This window comes from Amblyomma maculatum, chromosome 5 (genome assembly GCF_055883805.1).
Source record: "Amblyomma maculatum isolate TAMU_Amacu chromosome 5, ASM5588380v1, whole genome shotgun sequence".
In the NCBI taxonomy this organism is placed as follows: domain Eukaryota; kingdom Metazoa; phylum Arthropoda; class Arachnida; order Ixodida; family Ixodidae; genus Amblyomma; species Amblyomma maculatum.
Genome location: NC_139348.1, coordinates 84914171 through 84939112, shown reverse-complemented (window position 1 = coordinate 84939112; position 24942 = coordinate 84914171). Strand labels below are relative to the sequence as shown.

General features: G+C 45.9%; 1 long non-coding RNA gene across 1 annotated transcript; it reads left to right on the top strand.

Moving 5' to 3' along the window:
- The first annotated feature begins 8011 nt into the window (after positions 1-8011).
- Positions 8012-23875, top strand: LOC146188619 (uncharacterized). Its single transcript, XR_014707567.1, has 6 exons — positions 8012-8270; positions 10007-10086; positions 10539-10614; positions 16292-16364; positions 22881-22988; positions 23672-23875. It is a non-coding gene; the product is annotated as an uncharacterized LOC146188619 (long non-coding RNA).
- Positions 23876-24942: the final 1067 nt, after the last annotated feature.

Here is a 24942-nt window from a genome sequence, read left to right as displayed (position 1 = left end):
AAAAATCAAGATCATGTACCAACTCACCTGTCAAAAAGTCCTTCTGCAGCATATTTGCTCTACATAGCCGTGATGGTGATCCCCCAACTACTACAGCGATTGGAGGGTGTGCATCATGCGCTTTACACCGATGGCATCACCCTCTGAAATATTAATCAGGATCCGTCGGCACCAGGGAGAAGAGCCTCCGGCAGGCAATCACTATAGTCGAGACATATGGCAACACCTGCAGGCTCATCTCTGTCCCAACCAAATCAGAACTGCTAGACGTGCGAGCTGCCAAGACCGATCCCACTTCGATAAACATCTACATGCGCGAGAGGCCTGTGCGCGAGGTGGACGAGGTCCGCGTCTTGGGCCTCAATATTCACCGTTGGCTGAAAGCAGGCGCTGCAATCGCTACACATAAGTGTACTAGGAACAGCGTGTGTGGGCCACATGCTGCGGTGGGTATTGCACCGGCGCGGGGGTCTCCGAGGACAAAACGCGCTCCTTCTTGCGCAGGCCCGCGGTACCAGCCGTATCCTTTTTTCTGCCCCGTACTTACACCTGAGTGCAGCCAATATGCGACAGCTCGACGTCATCATTAGTATAGTGGTGAAGCGGGCATTGCACCTTCCAATCACAACTTCCACGGACCAACTTCTCGATCTGGGGGTGCTGTGCGCCTTGTGGGATTTGCGGGTGCCCTATACCGTCAGCCAGTACAGACGCATGGCTCACTCGGGGCAAGGACAGCATCTTCTCAAGCATCTCAAACTCGCCGTACCTTGTGTTTTGAGGACGAAGCTTGCCGTGTCCCCGAGGATTTCAAAAAAGCTGTGGGTGGACTCTGTCTCATAAAGTGTGAATCCAAACCTCTACAAAACGTGGTCACTTAACACGAGCGCGTACACCGATCTCTAAACACGGCTCCAAACCTGTGGTCTACCATGTCGGTGCGGATGGTCCGACCAGTTCGCGCCCCTACACGACAGCGAAGGTGCGCTCAACAAAAAGGTCAGTGGGCTCTTTTTCCGAGAACAGAGAGGGCTCATCAGGACGAGGAAGTCGAAATTGCCATCGCGGTTTCTGACCCTCATGCCGAAATGTCTTCACCTACATGAGGTTCGCCTGCGAAAGATTTGTGTGGTGACACGGGCACACTGGCTCATCGCTTGCTTTACAGCGGTCCGCGACGTGGAACCCAGCCTAGCCGCATCGTGTAGGCACCGGTCCATCAGGAACTACCATGGAACGAAGCTTTAAACGCCGCTGTCCGCGCACTTATATTCCAGACACCGACCCTCTGATCCCCCTATGACGAGCTAGGCTGATCGCTGCTGCTGGTGCTGAGGAATAATTGACGACCGCGAAGCTCGGCTCCAAACGGTACCTAGCTCAAGCGAAGGGCTGTCGAAGGCCAACAAAAGCGTTCTGTGGCAGCCGCAGAGCAACACGCTCTCGTGTCTAGCTGAGGCTGTTCGGTACGACTAAAATATTAATACGTAATGCCCACACTATCAATAGGGTTATCGCTCTTTATCACACAGTAGCACGCCCGTGCATTTTCGTTTCCTTCTTCCTACAGTCGCAGCAACAACAAATTTATTTGAGGATTTATTCGCTGGCACTTATACAGGCATACAGGCGAAAGCTACTCTGCTATGTGTAAGATTACTGGACATAGATACCTTATAGTCGTACTTTAGACAAACCGTACCCACATGCTCTTGTGGCCTAGGGTTAGCTTGTCTCATCAGTGTAATAAAGGTCGCGACTTTCATGACAGTCCTATTTGTGAAATAATAAGCTTGAAACGGCAGCACCAGGCGTATTATATACGCTTTTCACATTGCATAAGCTCCCTGCGGGTCAGTACACGGCCACGTCATCGGTAAAATAAAAGTGGCCAATGCCACGCGAGTGGTTGTGGCCACTCTCAGCCACCAACGACGACAGCACTGACAATGCAAGATTTTCTACTCAAAGCGCTCACAAGCAACATAATATTTCCTTGGACAATACCCTACGGATATTATATTGCCCGCGATTCATTTCTGTGCATTCGCACTAAACCTTTGTGCCCTTTCGGGCCTTTTTCTTGACTCCTTTGATTTCTCAAGTAGGCTACGAAACTCTATCATCATTGTTCACACCATCAATTGCAATTTCACTGATAATACAGTCAGTTCATCAAAAGAGCTTAGAGGCCCTGCAAGCATACTTTTTAAATGCGATATGTTGGAAAGGCGCAGTCAATGGGAACGCCACTGTTGGAAAGGCGTAGTCAATGGGAACGCCACTCCCGAGTGATGCATCTGACAGCGTAGCCAGGCCAAAAGTACGCCGCTTTATTTCCAGATCAAGGGGTATTATATAGTCTGAGGGGTGAGGGGAAAGAAGGAAAGAAAGAATGAAAAGATTGGTGCCGTTGCCGGTTCATAGATGGCGATAGTATCCCTTCCTCCTAATAACCATAGCGTTCCACAGGTTTCTTGACCCGGGTGGACCTGCGCAGCTGTGTCTCTTGGGGAGCAGGGTCTGCGGGCTCTGACGTGGATGCGTTGTTCTGAATAGCCAGCGGATGGTCCACTGGTTCTGCTGCTGGACTGTCTGTACCCATGAGTGTGGATCCCTCGACGTTGCGCTTGCGGATTTGGTCAGCATGACGACGGACCACCACATTATCCTCAGTCTTGACGGTGACTAGTCGAGCTCCTGTTGTTGACTTCACCTTTCCGGGTCTCCACTTGTCACCAACACCGTAGTTACGGACTAGTACAGGGTCCCCCGGAGCTAAACTCCCGCTGGCTAGAATAGCAGCTTGGTCATGTTGGTTATGCATCTTGAGGATAACAGCGCGGGACACAGGACGGGAGCACAAGATTAGAGGACGACACAACGAGCGCTGGCGTCGTCCGACTCTGGTGTAGCTGCTCTGCTCTGGACAGGTTTTTTTCTGAGAGGAAAACACATGTCATGTCTGGTGCGTAGTCGATAACCTAACAGTAATTCTGAAGGTGATAGGCTCGACTGCCTTGGGGCATTCCGGCATCGACACAAAACTCGTGCGAGTGCGGTTGAGAGATCCACGCCAGGCATCGTCTTTAACCCATCCTTAACCGTTCTGACCGCGCGTTCAGCCAGCCCATTGCTTTGTGGGTGGTAGGGCGGTGTTCGAATGTGGGCAATGCCATTCCTGTTCATGAATTCGGCGAACTCCTACCCGGTAAAGGGCGTGCCGTTATCAGTTACTACAGTACGCGGTAGTCCGAACTGGCTGAAGAGCGTACGCAGCGCGTTTACCGTGCTGCTTGACGTTGCACTCGAGTGCGGAATGGCCTCGATCCATTTGCTGTGGGAATCAACCACGATCAGCAACATTTTGTCCCTGAGAGGTCCAGCGAAATCGAGGTGCAATCGGGACCATTTTTCTTCTGTAGCTGGCCAGTTTACTGGTTTACCTGCTGGTGGCATTGGTAAAGCCTGGGCACAGTTTCTGCATTCATCGGCTATTCGGCTAATGTCCCGGTCGATCTCCGGCCACCAAAATTTGGAGCGTGCTACCTTCTTCATGGTGCAGACACCCTGATGGGCTTCGTGCAATATCATCAGCAGTCTACCGCGCGCCTCTTTGGGGACTACTACACGATGGCCCCACAGTAGGAGGCCATCCTGAACAGATAATTCGTGTCGCTTTTGTAGTAATGCAACATCTCAGTGTTACCGGAGCAACATGCATTGGGCCAACCCTCCTGGACGTACCTGCGGACAAGTGCTAGAACCACGTCCGTTTCTGTGCGTGACCGCAATTCTTCTATAGTGATGGCCGACTGGTCCCACTGGTCGATGGTGAGGGCAAACTCTGCGTCTCCTTCCGGTTTGGTCTCCGTTTCCTGCAAAGTTTGATGTAAACGGCTTAGGGTGTCCGCGTTAACCATCATTTTTCCGGATTTGCAAAGCAGCTTGTATTTGTACGCTCCCAGCAGAAGAGCCCATCTCTGTATTCTCGCGCCGGCCATGATGGGGGTCTGACGATCCATTCGTAGAAGGCCGAGCAGTGGCCGATGATCGTCACCAGGGTGAAATCCCGGCCAAGGAGGTGGTCCCGGAAACGTGAAACACCAAAAACGAGAGCCAACGCTTCACGTCCGATCTGAGAATACTTCTTTTCGGCCGAAGTTAAGGTCCAGGACCGAACTCCGATGGGCCTCATTTCCCCATTAATGCGATGGAAAAGTGCCGCTCCCACACCGTGAGGAGAGGCATCGCACCCAAAAGTAGTTCGAGCTTCGGATTGTAATATGTCAACACAGGGGCTGCGCAAAGAGCCTTTTTCGACAGGTCGAATGATGCTTGTTCTTTATCGCTCCACATCCACCTGGCTCCTTTCGTCAGTAGCTTATACAAGGGCGCAAGTAAGGTGGAGAGGTTAGGGAGAAACTTATGGTAGAAGGTGATAAACCCAGGAAAGGCACGCAACTTTAACATTACGCGGAGAAGGGGCTAGTCTGATATCGTCGATGTTCTTGTCAACCGGGTGCAACCAGTTTTTATCAATGCGGTAACCGATATATGTTACTGCTTGCTCGGCGAAGCGACATTTGTCAGCGCGCAGCTTAATGCCATTTTCCCTGAAGCGTTGCAGTACTGCTTTCAGGTTTGAGTCATCTTGGCTCTTGTCAGCTATCAGCACATCGTCAAGATAGCCTGCACGCCGGTTAACCCTTGAAGCACGGATTCAATTTTCCGCTGAAAGATTGCTGGCGCAGAAGAGATTCCAAATGGTAGCCGATTGTAGCAGCATAGCCCTTTTAGAGTGTTGATGACGGCCAGTTTCGGCGACTCCTCGTCCAACGCTACCTGGCTATAGGCATCTCGCAGGTCTAGCACACTGAACCGTTCTCCCCTCGCTAAATTGGCAAACATGTCGTCAATAACTGGTAGCAGGTATTGCTCAATCTCACACACAGGATTTAGTGTGGCTTTAAAATCTCCGCAGAGGCGCACTGAGCCGTCCTTCTTCAAGACGGGAACAATGGGTGTGGCTCATTCCGAATATGGTACAGGCGATATTATCCCTGCTTCCGTAAGCCTATCCAACTCCTGTGAAACTTTTTCTTTGTACGCAAAAGGAACCTTCCTTGCATTGAAAAACTTGGGGGTTGCTCCGCTCTTGAGATGAATCCGTGCTGGCGGGTCTTTCAAGAGTCCGGTGCTCTCGCCGAAAAGATCAGCATAGCTGTTCAGAATTTCCCCGGCAGGTTGATGGGCAACTGGCGGAACCATGATGGCCACGTTAGTCTGCGCCTTTACGGGCAGGAGAGTCATTCCGGTGTCCTTCAGTTTCTGCAATAAATCCCGGCCACAAAGACTGGGGCCTCTGCAGTTTAACACCACCAGATTGCATTCCACTGTAGTTGCTTGATAACGCACTTCCATGTTCATGACGCCCAGCACTGGTAGCTTTCCAAGATAGCACGATAACTTTATCGGCGATTTCGCGAGCGGAGGCCATTCATTGCGATGTTTGTCATAAATAGCTTTTGAAATGACGCAGACTGGGGATCCAGTATCAACGTCCATTTTTAGGTCAACGCCGTTCCATGTGAATGTTTCCTGAATGGGCGGTAGCAGCGTCTGCGCCGCCGTACGGAGGGACCATATCTGCGATGTACTGCTATCACTGTCTTCCGATTCCTGCCGCTTCTGTGCTTCCATGGTACCAGTTCTGTTAACGCTGTCAGCCACTGAGCACATCTTCGCTAGATGCCCGTATCGTCTGCATTTGAAACATTGCCGTCTTTAAAGCGACATACTGCAGTCTTGTGGCCGTAGTTACCGCAGCACTGGCATTGCGTTCGCGGTTGCGTTCGTATCTCTGATTGGCGCCGATGAGTTATCTTGAACACGTTTGGATCCCGAGCCTCGCCGGTTATGCCTCGCGAATCTAGTTCGGCGCTTTCTGCAGCTAGTGCTAGAGCCTCCGCTTCCTTTAGCGACAGGTCTTTTATTGCCAGAAGCTGCTTTTGTAAACTATGATCGGACGCCACACACGATCATTCTGATCATTCTGTCTAGCATAGACGAAAAATTGCAGTTCTGTGCTATTTGCTATAGCGACAATAAATTCCTGCACGGATTCTTCTTCTTTCTGATAGCGGTTGAAGAACTTAAAACTTTCTGCTATTTCGTTTGGTGTAGGATCATAGTAGCTGTTCAAGGTCTCGACTACCTTGTCGTAGCTCAACGAACTTGTTTTTGCTGGCGCTACTTTAACTGCATAAAACTTGAACGGTCTTTGTCCCAAGGGCGGCTACTAGTAAAGCCCTCCTCTTTGCATCAGCTGAGATTTCATTGGCCTCAAAGTACGCTTCTACTTTCACCAGGTAAGCTTGCCACTTATCTTTTTCCTCATCGAAGTCCGGCAGCTTGTGACACATGTCTGGCGTTGTCCTGGGCCCGATATCCTTGCTTCAGCCTCGTCGCCACTGTTGGAAAGGCGCAGTCAATGGGAACGCCACTGTTGGAAAAGCGTAGTCAATGGGAACGCCGCTCCCGAGTGATGCATCTGGCAGCGTAGCCAGGCCAAAAGTACTGCGCTTTATTTCCAGATCAAGGGGTATTATATAGTCTGAGGGGTGAGGGGAAAGAAGGAAAGAAGGAATGAAAAGATTGGTGCCGTTGCCGGTTCATAGATGGCGATAGCAGTTATGCTGGGCGATACGGTATTGTACATCAAACGGAAACAATAACAAAACTTTAAAGAAGGACGAGGGGAGGAAGTGCTTGTGTTTTTTATTTCTTTTGTGCTTCTTTAGGTTACGTTGAAAGGGCATTCTGAAATTTATTTTATTCCTGCAATACTTTACAGGGCCTCTTCTGGCCCCCTGCCACGCCTCCACTCTAGCCATTGCCTTAGCTGGCCCCGATCAAAATGCGCGACAGAATTTTGTGTCGTGAATATGTCGCGCGACACATATTTTTGTCTTGCGACAAGCGTGTCAGTTGTGCTTTTGTCGTGCGACAGAGGCTTGTGTCGCGGGTTTTGTCGCAACGACAAAACTGCCTGTAGTGGGTTCTGTCGCAAAAAAGGCTTCTCTCTTGTTCTTTGTCTTGCGACAAAGGTGTCTGTAGTGGGTTGTGTCATGCGACATTGTTCTTGTCCTTTGTCGTGCGACAAAGAGGCCTGTCGCGGGTTGTGTCGCACGGAAGTATTATCTGCCGCGGGTTCTGTCTTGCGACAGATGTCTGCGTGGGATATGTCGCATGACTAATTTCTGTCGCGGAATGTATGTCGCGCGCCGCATTTCTTTCGAGAGATGTTTGTCGCGGGACGCATTTTTTTCGCTGATAATATGTGTCGCGCAAGAGACTTGTTTCACAAAAACATTTAACTGAGTCTCGCCGAACAGGCGCTGTCGGACTGAGACGGTCATTATACATTCAAAACTAACTTACCGCAGTGTACCCAGGATAACATAACCATTACATTTACCGCCGTTCCCAAACTCGGAGGAGAAAACTTTATTGAGGAGAATTTGGTGTGTTTTTTTCTTCGTGAGAGGACGCTTCCCCTCAAGCCGCCTAGGGGGTGATCGTTGTTCGATGGCTCTCGGCGACCTCCTTGGCCCAGGCCGTGATGGCGTGTTGCCGGCCTGGATCAGAGCTAAGCAATGCAGCCTCTCACTGTTCCGAATCGGTAATCTACAGGCCCTCCGGGGGTTTCAAGGTTTCACATTTAAACAAAATGTACTATAGGTCTGCCCTCTGATCTCCGCGAAGGGAACATGATGGGCAGTACTCGCCAGGATACCATTGTGCTAATTTATGCGGACAAAAGCACGCATACTGCAACAATCCACAATTTCAAACTTCCCGCGGAAGGGCTGCCAATGCTTACCATTGGTTAACAGTTAAAGAAAACTAAAGCTTCATTTTGGCTCTCAAAAACCTTTCAAAAACCGGTTTAATTGTTGTTTTAATATTAAAATAGCCTCAAATATTTATTGGCGCGTTTGTATTTACATATATCGTCTGCGCCTTCTCACGAGTCACTGCTCCACAGTTACCGTACTACGCAGCTGTTTGCAAATGGCCGTTCGCTTGGTTGGGTCTCGGTGGGCTAGGTCGCGTTTTGTGTTCTCTGCCGTATTTTAGTTCAACCTGCGTGTCAAGTCGGCATCAGCTTCTTTCCTAGTCCCAGCGAGCGTCGTTAACTAACAGCGGTGGATCCGTCGTCGTCTCGAGTGTTTCTATATCGTCTCGGTATGCGGTCGGAGGCAGGGGTGAGTAGTACATCGACAGGTAAGCCTTTCTCCACTTCTTTATGCATTCAAGCGGCTCTTATTTAGACATGTCACCATTGTGAATTCAGTTATTTATATTTGAGGTTTGAAAATCAGTGCAAGTAAATATGCAGACACATATTCCACGACTTGCGCGGATAAAAAAAATTCATGACTAACTTACAGGACAAAGTGTGCAATATAAACACCGCGGACCCCAAGAGTCCATTAAGAGATTTGCGGGGTTCGTTCGCGCGATAGCTGTAAGAAAAAAAAAAAATCATGCGTAACTACACCACAAAGTGTGCAATAAAAACACTGCGGACCCAAGGGTTCATCTAGAGATTTGCGGGGTTCGTTCGCGCGATAGCTGTAAAAAAAAAAAAAAACATCATGCGTAACTACGGCACAAAGTGTGCAATATAAACTCTGCGGACCCCAAGGGTCCATCTAGAGATTTGTGGGGCCCGTTCGCGCGATACCTCTGAAAAAAAAAATCATGGGCAACTACGGGACAAATTGTGTGCAATATAAACAACCCCCTCCCCCCCTTTTGTGAAAAACAAATCATGAGACAAAGTGCGCAATACCAAGCTATTTGCTGAGTCCGCGATGCCCCCCCCCCCCCCCTTACACACAAAGAAGGGTTGCGCGATAGCTGTGGTCTGGCTAGACGCAGTTCTACTGGGTTTTGCAGCGAGTTTCATAGCCTATTTAGTTTCACAGAGTCAAAGAACCGCAAGTGGAGTGCAGAAGCAGGGAGTGCACGCAAGAGAGAGGAAAGATCGCCCCTACGCCCTATAGAAGCACGAGCTCTGGCTGCACTGTCTCACGGGGCTGCAGTGCAAATTGTCTTGATGGTCCGATGAGCGTGCGGCGAGGTTTTGGAGGTAGAATCCCTGTAGCGGCACGCATACCAGCGCCGACGCGAAACGATTCTTTCATTAATTTTTTTTATCAATTGACTGGCTTTTCGCCTGACAATTCTTTTCAAGCAACTGACTAGCCTTTTGCCTGACAATGATGCTTTCAATAATTTTTTTTTTAGCAATTGACTGGCCTTTTGCCTTGCAACGATGCTTTCAATATGTTGTTTAGCAATTGACTGGCCTTTTGCCTGACAATGCTTTCATACGATTGTTAGGGTAACTAATCTGCAGAAAGCAAGCTCTTGTGTAACTGCTAAGCAGCAGAGAAGTGCCACTGCTTTACTTGTTTTAACAAGGTGCAGAGGTGCAAACTGAATTCTTTTCTTGATTTGCCACTCTACTGTCCTCATATCGCAATAGCTGTTTCACACTGACAAGCTAAAGTTGTTCCTTGCGAGCTATCACATTTATTTCATTCATGACCGCTTTGAGAAATGTGCCTCTAATGGGGCTGCAGGTTTTTTCCTTAATACAAATATCTTGGTTATAAAAGCAAATATTTGGTACAGAGCATAATTGCTGTCATCTGATGTATGGCAATCAGTGCAACCTGACTCACCATTTCCTTTCAGTGCCCTTTTCAATTTAGTTTTCAGTCCCTCTAAGGTGCCCGCTTACTTTGGAGGAGTGTAAAATTGTCCCAGTGGTTTTCAAAAATTGCAAGTACTCAAGCCATGGGAATTAAAAAGCAAATGTAAGAAGCCAAATAGCATACACCTAAGTTGCAAAAGAGTGAATAATTTAGAATGCTGTTTCAGAGGTAGTTGCTGGAAATGAAACCATCTTATGTGCTCCTTTAACTTTCAGTCCCAAGCCAGCCTTAGCTGATACAAGCCATAGTTCCCCCAGCAGCACTGCACTGGTCATACTTCCACTGTAGCCACCAGGTGTGAGTTTTTGCTTTTACAGATATTCTCATGTTCTTCACAAATATGCATAACGTTTGTGAAGTACCTTCCTGCTGTAAATCTAAGGATTCAAATGCATGAACCGACTGCATGCTAAACAGAGTGGTATGTACTATAAGCTGTAAATAAAAGTAAATGAATAACCACTAAGACTAGCGTAGTGGCTTTAGGGCCATGCTAGTGTAACCTGACTTTTCAGTGTCCTTTAAAACTCATTTGTCAGTGTCTCTGAAGTGTCCTTTTAAAGAGGTGGAGGGTAAAATAGTACCAGTGGTCTTGAGAAATAAAAAAAAACTTAAGATGAGGGGAGTTTTTTACTTCCTCCCCGCTTGAGTTGCATAAATATTAGTTGTAGAGTGTGACAAAATTTCGAAAGTGTCAGAGATATCTGTTAGAAATTAAACAATTCGCTGTATTTCTTTAACTTTCAGTCCCGAACCAACCTTCAGCTAGTACATAGGTCCCACAGCAGCACTGCACCACTTCTACCTCTGCCACAGCCATCAGGTAAGAAATGTTTATGCTTTTCAGATATTTGCATGTTCTCACAGGCACAGAATTTTTATGAATCTTGCTAAAATCATAAGAACATGAATGCTTCAGCCTTGTACATACTATCTAGTATATGGTATGTATTGTCAGCTAAAAAACTAAATTGGCCACCACTCATTGCCACAGAGCATCAGTAGGGCTACACTGTTGTTTAGTGCCGCTTGCTTGTGGCCAAAGTGCCATGAGTTATGAAAAATTTCGCTCTCACTCTTGCATGGGTGATTGCCAGACAAGTTTCTAGTGTGGCATTTGGCAGCTCTGCTGTTCATGGTTGTAATGAAGAGGAGTGCATATTGCACTGTGGCAAAGCAGTGGGACGGCCGTGATCTATCAAACTGCTGAAAGAACGAGACTGCGGCCAGGTATGCTGGAAAACTACCCGAGATGCAGCATCGGTGGCTACCGTAATGTGCACTTCAACCCTGTACAGCAAGAGATGGCGTGCTTTGCTGCAGTGCTACTTCTTTTTGGATACTGTCTTTATTATTGCCTCTGCAAATGGGCTCGATATTCTGTTCAGTGAGTCCTCTTAGCACTGTTTAAATTAGGTGCCGTGGCATATTTTTAGGAGCATTTAGATCTCGTATGGTAAGTTATAAAGTTTTTGGATGAAACCAGATAGAGAATCTTATCTGTTATAAGAGTATCCTTAGTCCAGTAAAAAGTTACCATCAGACTCAGTGCCAAGTCTGATGAAACAAGTCATTGTTTTTGTTAGAAGCATATTGTCACACTAAGTAAACTGTTATGCCTGGTTCACACTGCAGAAACATTTGGTCAACCTTTGTCTGGCAACAGCACATTTGCATAGCTTTGGCAACCATCTCGCCACTTTAACAATAACTGTCTGAAATATGTACCTGTCACCTCGCTACACAGTGGAAATTTCTACGGGAACACTTGGCGAGCTCCTTGTCTCACTGAAAAAAAAAAAGCTGACAATGCTCCCTTACTGCTCTTCAAGCATAGCGACTCGTATAGTAACATACTGCCTGCGTGCTCATTTCTGGGGTCAAATACTGTGCATGGAGGAGAAAGGGAAACATGCAGCACCAGCACAGCTGGTTTCATTGGCAGCCTGTCTGACTGCTTGCAAGGCGCCATACTACGGCATGCAACAAAGCGATCAAGAAGAGTTTTCTTTAAGTGCTGTCTTGATGCATGGAAACTGTTAAAAAACAGTCAGTTACCTTTAAGTGCATGCCAAGGTCTATGTACAACTGGTCGCGCAACTTGGAAGAAAACGCGTCCAGCTGCCTACTGCCAACGGCATCAACTCGATGATAAGGGCTCCTGCGAACTGTGAGGCAAATCACTAGCGCACAGAAAATACGATGTGCCAGAACCATGCCAGAACTCCAAAGAACTAGACAGTAAACATAATATTCGCGCTCAGGAATGAATGCAGTTTTTGTTTCTTGCGTAAGAAAAAAACGTGTCACATTTTTAATAATATTTTAACTTGTTTCTGGCGGCCTCTCTCGCCCACTTATTATCCGCTGCGTAGTTACCCAAAGCTCAGATATGGCTCAGACCAAAGCTTTTTTCATCCGCGGAATGGGTGCGTCATCGGCCCCGGTTCAACGTTCATTGTTGCGTGCTGCGTACAGAGTGGGTTATCTGTAACAAACAGTCAGTATTTCATTCTGCTGGTTTTGGTAGAGCTTTACAGCAAGGCTAAGACTGTCTGTGCTCGATGAGAAACTGATTGCAGCTGCATGTGCGCATTTCCGGACAATGGGACAATGCTGTGTCACTGCTCGGCGGCTCGGCTCGGCCTCCCAGGCACGTCGCAAAAGTGGTGGCTTGTTTTACGGTTAGACGTCTGCATGAGCGGCATATCGCTGCATGTTTTAATTGAGCAGTGAAGGTGAGATTTTATTGCCCCCAAGACGCGTGTCGCATTGCTGAAAGCTTTCCGTTCCGCTTTCTTTGCTGCGTGTTTTGCTTACTGCGTCATATTACCGCACCAACGTTCGCTGAACGTGGTTTAGCTGTTATTACAGTGATGTTCCTATTGTCAATTGGATCTTTCACATGAACATGTTAAATGCTTACGTTGTAAATGTGTAGCCTCACATTGACTCCTCTCAGTGACAAATGAAGCGCGAGTAAAATAATGGAATCATGAACAGGGCGAGATTTATTGGAGCGAAGCTATATCGTAGATATTTTCACTTCTCAGACGCATTAACTTCTAAATACTAGCAATGCCAGTTTGAATTGCTTACCTAAGCTCTACAGGTTGGCGTTCTAGCGCTAGCGTTAGTTATTCCGTTCGTTTGTTTGTGTTGTTCTTTGACACTGATGCGTGGTGTGACATGGTCCATAGGGTCACGAAGAGTCAGACACGACTGAACTGAACTGAACTTGACACTGATATGTACTTTGTTTGTTAGCAAGATTTTTTACCCTTTTATAATCTCACCGCGTCTCGTTTGGAGCCCTACGCTCAGGTCATTTTGTTATCAGGAGGATTTCATGAAGACGTGACGAATGAGCGGTGGTCGCTTTCCTATACTTAAAGATTTCATTGTCATGAAGCGTCTATGAAAGTAATCGTGAATTATATAAAGGCTGGCTTTCTATGCAGCACAGCTTCACTCATTTATGCCCTTATTGAAATGCCTCAAGCCATGTGATTCTATCCATGTGCTTGCCGAATTCACTTGAAGGCCCTTGTTCACAAACGTGCCCGAAGAAATAAGCCCCAGAATGCGTTTACATGTGCGCAACGAAAGACTAGGCTAATGACGACGAAGGCAGAATGATGCTATGATAAGGTGGTTTAATATGCCGTAACATTTCAGTTAACGTAAAACTTGACAGTAGAAATCCATGTCAAGTAAAGTTGGCTGAACAGTTACGGTGTCCATTTTTCTGCCTTATCCGAGTATTGTTCTGCCTCCGTCGTGTTTGGCCTTGTTTTTCGTTCATAAGTAAAAAGACAATCAAATTCCCCGCCAAAAGTGCGTCACTGTGACGTCACAAGCAACGTCACGTGTTTGTTTTGCCTCACAGTTCGCAGGGGGCACCGGGAAACTAAAGCCTCGCTCAGAGTCGACACGCAGGCTTCTATGGGAGTTACGCTACCATTTGTTCTACCATGTGCATGCTGTGGTGGTGTGTTGTTGCCGAAGTTTTGCTCAGCTGGCGAAAAAGTCAAATAATGCTGACACACGCTGTGTGCATTTAATTTTCGTTGCCCGAGGCAACACCCCGGCAACGTGCCTTGTTTCTCAGCTCTTTGGAAACAAGTTTGTAGTGAAAGAAGTTCTGACTTGCTGACAAATAACTTCATGGTATTAAAAAAAAAATAAACAGGAAAAACATCACTTAATTTCGGCCGTCCGATAGCTCTGCGACAGCACGATGCGCTTTCTCACTGTTAGTGTGCGCTCTTCTATGTCATGACCATCAACATCAGGACAGCTGGATAGCACACTAGAAATTTATCAAGCTTGGCAGGCGGCCTTGAGAGGGAAGGTGAAGTTTGTCATCACTTTTTTTTTATCGAAGGCTTGCCATAAGGCATATTATAGAAACTGATGTAAAATATTTTCCGTAAGGAACCGGAGCAGGCGCCCGCTCTTATTGTTGTCGGTGAGCCATTTAGAGAAGTCCTCTTCCCTTGTTGTTAGTCCCACTTCCCGCAGAATCTGTGTCCTTGATGCCTTTGTCCCTGCACAAGTCCACAGCAGGTGGCGAATGCTCACTTCTTCAGCTGGTGTCGAACACTTCGGGCATGTGGTTGGTCCGATGTCTGCGTGAGATTGCCATCGGCATTTTACCGACGGGGTAAGGGCCGCCCCAGCTCTTATCCTTCTAAGGGAAACCTCCTCTAATCTCGTTAGGTTACGAGGAAGGGGGAATGTACACGGGGTTATGAGGGCACGTGTACTTCTCCCTAAAGAAGATGCTAAGATGGGAACTTGAGTACACTGTCACAAGCCAGTGGTGCGATGTAATAGTGTCGAGTTGCAGTCTCACTGCTTTGAGCAATAGTTTACTTTTCTGGCTGTTGCTACTGTTTCACCAATACACTGTCGTAAATTTGTTCAGGAGAAGCTGTTCTGGACATGGTGAAAAGAATTTTCCACAAAATGATTGAAGATTTTTCAAAATATATTCTCAATTAAAAGGTACATTTTACAGGAATGCATTTGTTTCTTTTAGCACTGGCGTCTCTAGGGTCACCCGCACCTGGTGCAAAGGAGCAGCACCTTTTCTCCCTCCCCATGTTTTAAGCACCAAATCGTAACTTCCTTCTCTGTCCTCATGGTTTCCTTTGAAGTCAAGCTTGCTTTTGCACCCAACCATGCAGAGCAAGTAAAGTGTATTTTTTTTTCTTTTTAACCCTTATACGCAGCGATATTGCCCCAGGAATGACAATTCATTAAAACATTACGTCAAAAGAACATATTTCCAAAAAAGGCAGAAACACTAGCATGTGTAAGTTGCGAGGACATTCACTGACTTAACTAAGCGGCTTAATTAAGACAGGTGAATGCCCAGTATGAGAAGTATTGGAAGTCCACTTGTACCTCGAAAAGGTTCAGATTGATTTCCGCATCTAGACTGCAAAGTTACCAATGCTCATTGGTGCCATACCAACAGAAAATGTTGAGCGCCAAATGGCCTTTTGGAGCTGGGAGACAGGGGGCATCCCCAGGCTGAATTTTGTTAATGCTTTCAGTTGAATTTCTCATTTTATCAATGACTTTGCCTTTTCCAGAGAGAATAATGCACTATGTGAGCACCCTTGGGTACATTCTGAATTCGCCTTTTAAAGCACCTGGCCTTTCTAAAAGTGCCCTCCTTCTCATTTTTTTTTGTGGTCAGCACGTCATGATCTGACTTGCCATTCCACTGAACAACAGGCATTCTGTGCTTTTCTGCATTTTGAAATTGTGAGGCGGATGGGACTGGATCGAGGAGCGAGAAAGGCACAGGAGATAAATGAACAAGACAACTGCCGGAGAGATACTGCCAGCAATGCCCGCTTGGGAAAGGAGACTGAACTGCATATAAAGAAAAAGCGGCATGGCAGTACGGCTGCTGACTGGTGTCGTCTAACATGCTTTTGTGCAGGGGTTTCTGATGGGTATCGGATTAATGCTGGTGTTTTCAGGGCGCACCCGCGTGCACAGGCCCAGTTCAACATTAATTTGGCATGGAGTCTGGCATAAACTAAGGCCTGTGTTTTCAAGAACTCCAAACAGAACAATTAGTTTACGAGAAGGTCGCATTCTCCAGTCAGTGTCTCTGCAGTACCAATACGTGCTTTAAGACTAATTCATTTTGCTCCCCACCACTTCCTTTCTCTCACTGCCCAGCTGCACCCTCTGAGCGCTGCACTCTGTGCGGACCACACCTCACGCACCCCTTTCATGAGCCACTTCTTTTAGCATATCATAATTGATGTTATGACAGATCTTAAATATTTCCTTCAAAGTTGTTCTGTTCATGCTAGCTGTTCTTTCACTGCTAAAATTTTCTTTTACTGTAGCTAAAGAAAAATTTTTTTTGTACTAGAATGTGCTGTGCTGTCGTTGCACATTTAAAAAAATTTTTTATGGGTAGAACCTTTGTGTGTGCAAAACACTAATTGTTATTTTTGTTTCAATAACAGTGAACCACTGTGAGTGCCAAGGCCTCTTTGGGTGATGCTGCAATCTCACAACAGGCAGGAAAGCAGTCAAAAGGTGTGTTTCTGCTCATTGTACCAAAAAAAAAATATTGGAGGTTTTATAGTAATCTTAGATGGTCTTCAGCACTTTTGCACCAGTATTTATTCCTTGGGAGTGAAAAATAAACATAACTCAATGAGCGTAACTGAATGAGTTTGAGTGTTTATTACAAATGCAGTTTTCCTGATTCATTGAGCTTTGGCAGCCCACTGACCACAAGTCACTCCTGCTGAGAGGTAGTGTGATGGTGATGTGGGCAGCCTTTCGAGCTCCACATTCTGTCTTCAAGGCTAGCTCTCTGGGCAGTCAATGTAGTTCTCTACTGCACTGTACAGCTGTCTCATTGATATTTATTTTCATTTGACAAGATTGTCAATCATATACATGCACCTTCATCATCATTATCATCAGCCTGACTACACCCACCGCAGGGCGAAGGCCTCTCCCATATTCCTCCATTTAACCTGGTCCTGTGCTAGCTGCATCCACTTGACCCCTGCGAACTTAGCCTCATCCACCCACCTAATTTTCTGCTGCCCCTGCTAAGCTTTCCTTCCCTTGGAATCCAGTTTGTTATGCTAAGCGTCCATTGGTTATCCTCTCCTCACACTACATGTCCTGCCCATGCTCATTTCTTCTGGGCACTTTGCTATTTGCTAAATGACTAATTTCTTATTTTCGCCTCTATCATCTGGCACATATGCATCAGCATGCAGTACTAAGCTACTGCATTGTGTAAAAGCACAAGACACAGATGTAAAGACCTTTTTAACAACCCCTCCAAATTACCCGGCTTAGGGATGGCAGCTCTGATGCCGCTCTGTTCCAAGGGTCAACTTTATGGGTTGATTGCGATCTCACCCTCCCATTCCAGATGAGCTACTCTAGGTTGCAGCAGTGCTTGGCTGCTATAATTTGTTCACAAGTAGCAGTTTATGATTCTCATCATTTGTTGAATCATTTTTGCTGTTAAACATTTCTCATATTTCTCAAGTAAGAAGCCAGGAACACTAGCTACTGCAATGCAGTCAGCAAAATATGTGCCTGTAGGCAGGAAAAAAGCTCCCAACACCTCTCGTCTATCGTTTGCACCACTGAGTTGCCGAGCATTGCACCGCTCAAAGCTAGGTTTTATGAATGCCAATGTTGTATTGACTGGTGTGGAACTTAATGTCTCTATTGAACACCATAGAGTTTTATACACTTTTGCTAGAAACATGCAGAGTCCAAGTTGACTGACTTTCTGAGTTAACATGATGAGTATAGTGGTTAGGGCGTCCGTCTCGGCTGCGGGAGGTGGTTCGTTCGAAACCCGCCGCCGGACACCCACCGGTAAAAATGGGCACAAGCGTCCCCCGGCCTGGCGCCCAGCTCTCACAGGGGTGTGCGCTTGGAAGAGGCTCCGCAAACCCCGCTGCGCTCCTTCTGGGGCAAAATAGTTTCGAACACTTCAGCCTGCAAAGGTGGTTCGAGTTACCGTGTTTCACGGGGTTGAAAACTGAAAACGAGTCGTGTCCTGCACATGCGAAAACTCAGAAAAGCCTTGTTTCAAGTGCAAAACGCTTTAAGCCAACGTGTCGAAAGACGTAAAGGTTCACTGTCACTGATGAAGTTCACTTCTCAGAGATCACTGCATTCCCACGGCAAGTCCGGATCTTCCGGCCTGTCTGACTTTGCGAGAAAAAAAAAGGGGGCCACATATTGGGCTGTTGCCGCGCAAGGCGGACTTATTGTTGTCCGATGGCGGATCGTATCACTGCCACATCGGCTCAACTATTTGGGCCGTGACCCCTTTTCCCAAGCATTTCACCCCAGAAGAGCCGAGCACCAGGCCGGGGGAAAGCTTGTACCCATTTAAAAACCGGTAGGTAACCGGCGGCACCAGGGTTCGAACCCGGTACCTCCCGAATGTGAGGCGGATGCTGTAGTGCAACAAAGACAAACACTATGAATGAAACACAACGCAGGCATACACTACCAACTGTAATACAAAACAGAATGCAAACTTTGTCTTTAACGCCCAAGCACAACTTCAGTCTCTACACACAAGTCCTTCATATTAGCACACCTCTTCTTTCCTAAGCAGATATGTCTGGCCAACAGTAAATGTTTGCAACCCTCACATCCCAGGTATTGTCCAAGCAGCGAATACAAGACCAAATCCATCACATCATCCAAACAGAACTCATAACTTCCACCACTGAGACACAAAATAAAAAAACCACCACACATCTGGAGCTGCCACAAATTGCGTTCACTCACAATGCATCTAAAAGGCAAATCCAGTTTGAGTCTTAACAGGGAAAAAATGCATCAAGGCAACCCTTGCAATCACTGATCACCTTGGCTGATTTGGTCAGCTGCAGTTCATTACATACTGCGATGGCTTTTGATCTACAAGCTTTGTTCTATACAAGTACACAATCCTTAATTGACTGGGTCACCTTCTGTTAGTATTGGCTAGCCGGAACCACTGCAAAGCCCCCAGGGTTGTGTGGATCAGGGGGAACTATTGGATGAGCTGGATTGTACCCCAAGGACTTCTCGGAAGATGGATCTAGTACTGCAGGAACATACTCTAAATAATGTTTTTAGATGATAACCTTCGTCTTCTTCAAACGGAAAAAGGGGGCTTCAAAGTGGTCCTGGGTGGCCTATATAAAGAGAAGGCGACCGCAAAGGATTTCAGGAAGAATTAGGAATTTTCTGCTTGTGCAGAAGAAAGCTAGTAGAGCAAATGTCATCATGTTATGTAAAGAACTGCAGCTGAGCAGATTGGCCAAAACGATCAGCGACTGCAGGAAGGATTGCCTTGATGTGTTTTTTTCCTTTTAAGGCTCATGAACTGAACTCTCCTTTTAGCTGTATTGTGAGTGAACATGATTCATGGCAGCTGCAGATGTGTGGTGATCTTTTAGTGTGTGTCTAAGTGGCAGAAGTTGTAACTGTCTTGCGCAGACAATGTGAGGGGTGAACTTTTTTTTTTATTTCGCAAACTTTATTTCAAAAATTATGCAAAGCATTTTCTATAGTATGCCTTATGGCAAGTTTGGGAAATAAAAAAAAGTCCACCCCTCACCTTGGATGGGAGGGTTACTAACATCTATTGTTGGCCAGGTATATCTGCGTAATTAGGAAAGAAGAGTTGTTTTAGTGTGATGTACTTGGGTGTGAAAGTGAAAGCTGGGGTTCCGTTTTGTGGTATAATTGGTAGTGTGTCCTTGTGTAGCGTCTCTTTTCGTGTTTGTCGTCATTGCACTACTGTTCTGGGTACCATGCACCATTTTTCCCACATGCTGTTCAAGGAAGTGCATTTTGCTTATAACAAATGGTGCAGTTTTCTTCATAAGTGAACATTAGAGTAGTACAGCGCATGCGAAATGTGTTCTATCTTGTAAACAGATGGCTCCCTAATTCTACAGTGGGTCTGCAGAGCTACATGCCATTTTGCTCACACTTTTGGTACTATATAGACAAGCATCAGCCAGTGACATCAGTGGAGATGCGGTGGCACTGGTGACAGCAGTGACTTTTGGGGTGTAGGCAAAAACCCTAGCCGTCTGTTTTGTTTTCAAGCATAGTTCTGGATATTCCTGCAAGCTGTGGTGCGGTCAGTTACACCACGAGGCACAGGAAAGAAAATGGCACCTGTTTTTATATGTTTCTTACTGTCTGATAAAGATGAGTGCAAAGGGCAGCGTGAGCACTACAAGTAGACCCTTCAGCGACAAATTGCCTTTGCAGCTAACGTGCATTGCACATCTGCACTGCAACTTGATCATGTAGTTCACAACCCTTAATTGTCACACCTACTTTTTGGCCGCACAGCGAAGAGCGCAATAGCAAACACCTGCAGTTTGTGGACGTTTTGTTTTATATACTGTCCATTCGTAAGAAGTTTATTCAAAACTCCTTGACAACCCATTCACCTGCAGTGCCCATGTGTTCGTACAGAAAAGGACAGAAAATCTGCTGCGAAGGTAACTGTAGTTATCTTGAGCAGTCACTCCAGCCCGATATTGCCAAAACAGGCGCTGTCTTCTGATGTAGCTTTTCTGTTTTCACTTTCACGAGTTTCAATGAGTGACTTCATAACCAGTCCTATAAAGCGAGTGAACATCATTAGTATCCCGGCAGTTATGCAGTGTTATTTCTCAGATCAATAAATTTTCTTTTGAAAGTCATCAGGAACCCGCAGAACGAATTAAATATTCACGTAAAACCTAGCTCTGATCGAACAGTATATTTTAGTATGGTACATATGGTATATGGAGTTTATAGCCCCAAAGTGGATTTGTCTATGAGGGTTGCAAAATAAGCAGTTATGACTTGAATTTAAATAAAAATGTTCCAGCATAATAAAAAAAATAGCAGATTGCTCAAATTTTGCTAAGCGCTCATGGAGAACGTTGCAGTTGTGTTCATGCACCTCTCCTACACAGCGAAAAGAACAAAATAAGAGCACTCCTAAAAGCCTTCATGTGTATATTAACCTGTGAATGACATTGATGAATCTATGCGAGGAAACAGGTGTGACACTTTTTTTATCGACCAAGATGAAAGCTTGGCAGCGCACTATAAGAGAATGTTACAAAGAACTATACGGTGAATTTCTGTCTCTTAAGTTTCAGGTACCTAGGTCTAGAAATATGATTCCTAGTTCCCTATAGTTGCCGGTAATTCTTCTTTAGAGTGAATTGGTGCTTGGAGCAGCGGAAAGTCTATCAAAAAGAGTCGTCATATGAAAAGCACACTTCAAGTCATTCATATCATTGTCCTCCTTTCATGCGCTAGCAATTGACCCAGAAGTTTAACAGTGTTGACCTTTTTCTTATACATTAAGTTTTTTCGTATTCATTTTACTTAATCAGTTACTACAGCCACCCATGTACTGTAGCCACACACTGTTGAAGTCGTGGCGAAGATGCCAATGCAGCTCTTTGCCGGGTAATTCCAGCAGTAATCGGCTTCAGAAGTGCTGAACTAACACCAGTGGCAAAGTACTACTATTCCAGTTCCCGACAAATGCCCACACTGCGGAAAACCCACTTGCGACACCACTGTCTGGCATCTAATATGGACATGCCCAAGAACTTCGCATATACGCAAGATCATTTTACAAAAAGCTGGACTTTCACCGACTAATGACTCTCATTTCCACTTATGGATAACAAAAAACATTTATGCCTGCAGTTTATGTGAGTTCTTGCACATGGCCGCACTCCACACATTCCTGTGACTCTACCACCACCTTTTATGCCGTGTGGCAAACTCAGCGCCATAAATAAAATAAAATAAAAAGGGCTGAACTACTCTCCAGGCATAATCCAAACCATTTCTAAGCACAAGCGGCAGTCGGCGCTTTGGTACTGAGCGACGCTTTCCTAATTGGTCTACTCATGAAACTACCTTTATGAATCCTAATCTGCCATAGTAAAAGAATGATATGGTTAACTTTTGCAAAGCAAAAATCACAGAGCTAGTACAATCAGGGCAGTTGAGCCCAATTTGCACCGGCGGCAGCTGGCTTGGCTTGAGTTGAAACTTGCTTGTCGTGGTTATCGCACTTAGCAGCAATTTGCCACTGGTCAGCGATTCTCAAGAGTGATTCAATTTTTGTAATCTATTCAGTATTCCAGACACCAACAAATTTTGCTCGCTTCATTTCTGACATTGGCACTAGCGATACGCTGTTTTGTTCGCGGACGGTTTGCGGGAGGAGGGGCCACCGCAATGATGTTTACGGTGGTAGAGGAGGTGCTGCCCTTGTGTGGTGCTTGACCACGCTGTTGGCGCCTCGTCGGAAATAGGATATTTGTAAATGCAGCTTCAATCTGCCAATCACTGCGTCGCTTCGGCTGTTGTACTTAATGGGCAATAGCTGCTGTAACCGAGAACGGCAGTGAGCTGTGTAACAGCAGCGAACCGCGATTGGTGGTTAACCATGGTTAAGTTCGGTAACTGTGATTAAGCTAGCCGAGTAATTAGGGTATAAGAGAAACTTATGGTCAGTTTGAGTAGCAGAGCAGTTTCAGAGAGGAGGAAATTGTAAGCTGTGAATAGAAAAGAATTTGGTTGGGAGATATGGTTAGTATGCTTGAAGCAGGGCAGATGGCTGCAGGTAAAGCAAAATAGTGATAATTGAAAATCAGTGGGACAGTACTTTGTCCTACAGTGGAAGTAACTAGCCTTATGATGTCGATAATTGATGCAGACTTACCTTGCAATCCATATTGCACTACTTTCTGTAGTATAAAGTGCAAACAGTGCCACAATTTCCAATTGCATTAAATTCTATGTTGTCCAAATGGCTATAATTCCCCATCCCCTCACAGTAATTGTGTAAATAGTCGAGTTGTATCGGTCATTGATGCTGCATGCATTGTTCTTGCTTTCACTTCGTTCCTATATTACTTTGCAGGTTGTATCTGCACTGTAGTATTATGGATGAGCGTTTGTAGCGTTGTACCAAGTCAGATTGTAATATTGATATTTGACCACACTGATATTACCTATTACCTAATTTGGCAGATTCCTTGTGGCACTAGCTCAAGGTGAAGGCCTGCCCTGCCGATGAGCTGCAGAAGCGCCACAAAAAGGTGGCAGGGTACCTGGCGAGAAGTGCTTTGACCTGTGGCGGTAAATATCTTCTCATGGTCATGTTGATTCTTCTGTCCAGTTTAGGCAGAATTAAGTGGTTGGCTGTTATTTGTTCAGCATCACAGTAGCAGGTAATGATTGTCACCATGGGTGTGGTGATTGTCTTCCTCGTCGAGCTCTTCTGATATGTTGCCAGTGAGAGGAGAGCAAAATGAACATCACCTTTTGCAATGCAGTTAGCAAACAAGCCAGCAGGCAGGAAAAAAACTAACGCCTCTCATTCATCTCGTGCACCACTGATCTGCCGAGCATTGCATAGCTTAAATCTAGGAGTTGCGAAAGTCTGAGATCTGTATTAATTGGTGCACAAATAAGTGCCTCCAATTAACCAGCATTGGACATTATTGTAGCTATGCACTTTTGCTAGCACTAAGTTGACTAAATTGCCAAGTTAACAAGATCAGGATAGGTGAGAGTTCACTATCTGTTATCAAGGAAGCATATTGTGCTTATAAAAATGGTGTGGTTTTCTTCATAATTGGTCATTCGAGCTATGCAGTGCATGCAAAATGTGTTGTCGCAGTCAACAGATGTCTCTCGAATTCTGCAGTGGTCTGCACAGCTAGGTGACATTTTGTTGACACGTTGCATACTTTTGAGCTCTGCAATGCTTACGTATATTTCTTATGGGCATGCAGTCTCACAGTCTTTCTCTTCTCCAGCTAGGGCATGCTGAACTCGCACAAGCAGAAGAAAAAGGAACGTCATCAGCCGGGAGTATTGTGCTAATAATTTGTTTTGCCCCATGTAAGGTGTTTTTGATGTGCATGGCCATACTTAAGAATGCATGGAATGCAGAGCTGGACTGGTGCTCCGCAGCTGCATGTTAATTTATCAATAGCAACTACTTGACGAGGCAGACTGTAGAAATGCACCTTACTACACAAATACTACACACGAGGAGACAGACTACAGAAGGACAACAGACATGCGACACACTACAAAAAACAGACTACAGATATGCGACACACTACATAAGACAGACTACAGAACTGCTACACACTACACAACGCAGACTACAGAAATACTACACAAGACAACACAATTACGACATGCCGGAAATACGACAAACTACAAACTGCAGGAATTTTTTCTGTAGTATTTCTGTAGTACGTTTTGACTGGGGCGGCAAGATAGAGGGGGACCCAAGTGGCCACCATTATCCCAGTATGCAGTAACAACCTCAAACATTAGGTCATTTTGCACATTTTCGATCCACCAGCATCCTTGACAACACAGCTATCGTGGAAAGCCTTGTGTATGGTAGCGGTGGTGCACTGAGGGACCCCGTAACGGTACCGCATTATACATTTAAAGTCAAAGCTGATGTGTAATCTTATTGTGTTCAATATAGAGTGACACAAGTGTGCACAAAACTGTAAGTGGCGATGGTGAACCTCAGGCACAATATTCTGCTCGGCATCGGGTAACCTTGCGTGGCTTAGTGAATACTGACATGTAGAACAGATTGGTCGCCAACGGATAGAATGGGCTCCTTGATGCTGCTATGTGCACTGCATTGCGAGGCTTAAACACCCACAGGTTGAGGAAAAAGTAAGGAAGCATGTAAAGGAACCAGTAGATTCGGGTAGCGTCTTTTCTCTTTCACAATACATTCGCGTCCAGAATTACATAGATGTCGCGTGTTTAATTTCGCTGTCCTTCGCTTTCATGTTCTATCCCTGAATTCACGCCTGCTGCCGCCGCTTAGCGGGAAGCTCTGGTAATTACCCTTGAATATGCCTTCATAAAGGTCGTGTGATTGGCCTTACCTTATTACAATTTTTCTCCAAACAAATTGCGGGCTTTGGGTGGGTGCTGTTGACCGAACAGATGCATAATTCGAGCCCACGCAAAGGATGAAAAGACAAGCTATGTGAGTAAAAAGAGAGATGCGTTTACAATTCAGTTTTTGGTGTATCGTTATTATCGG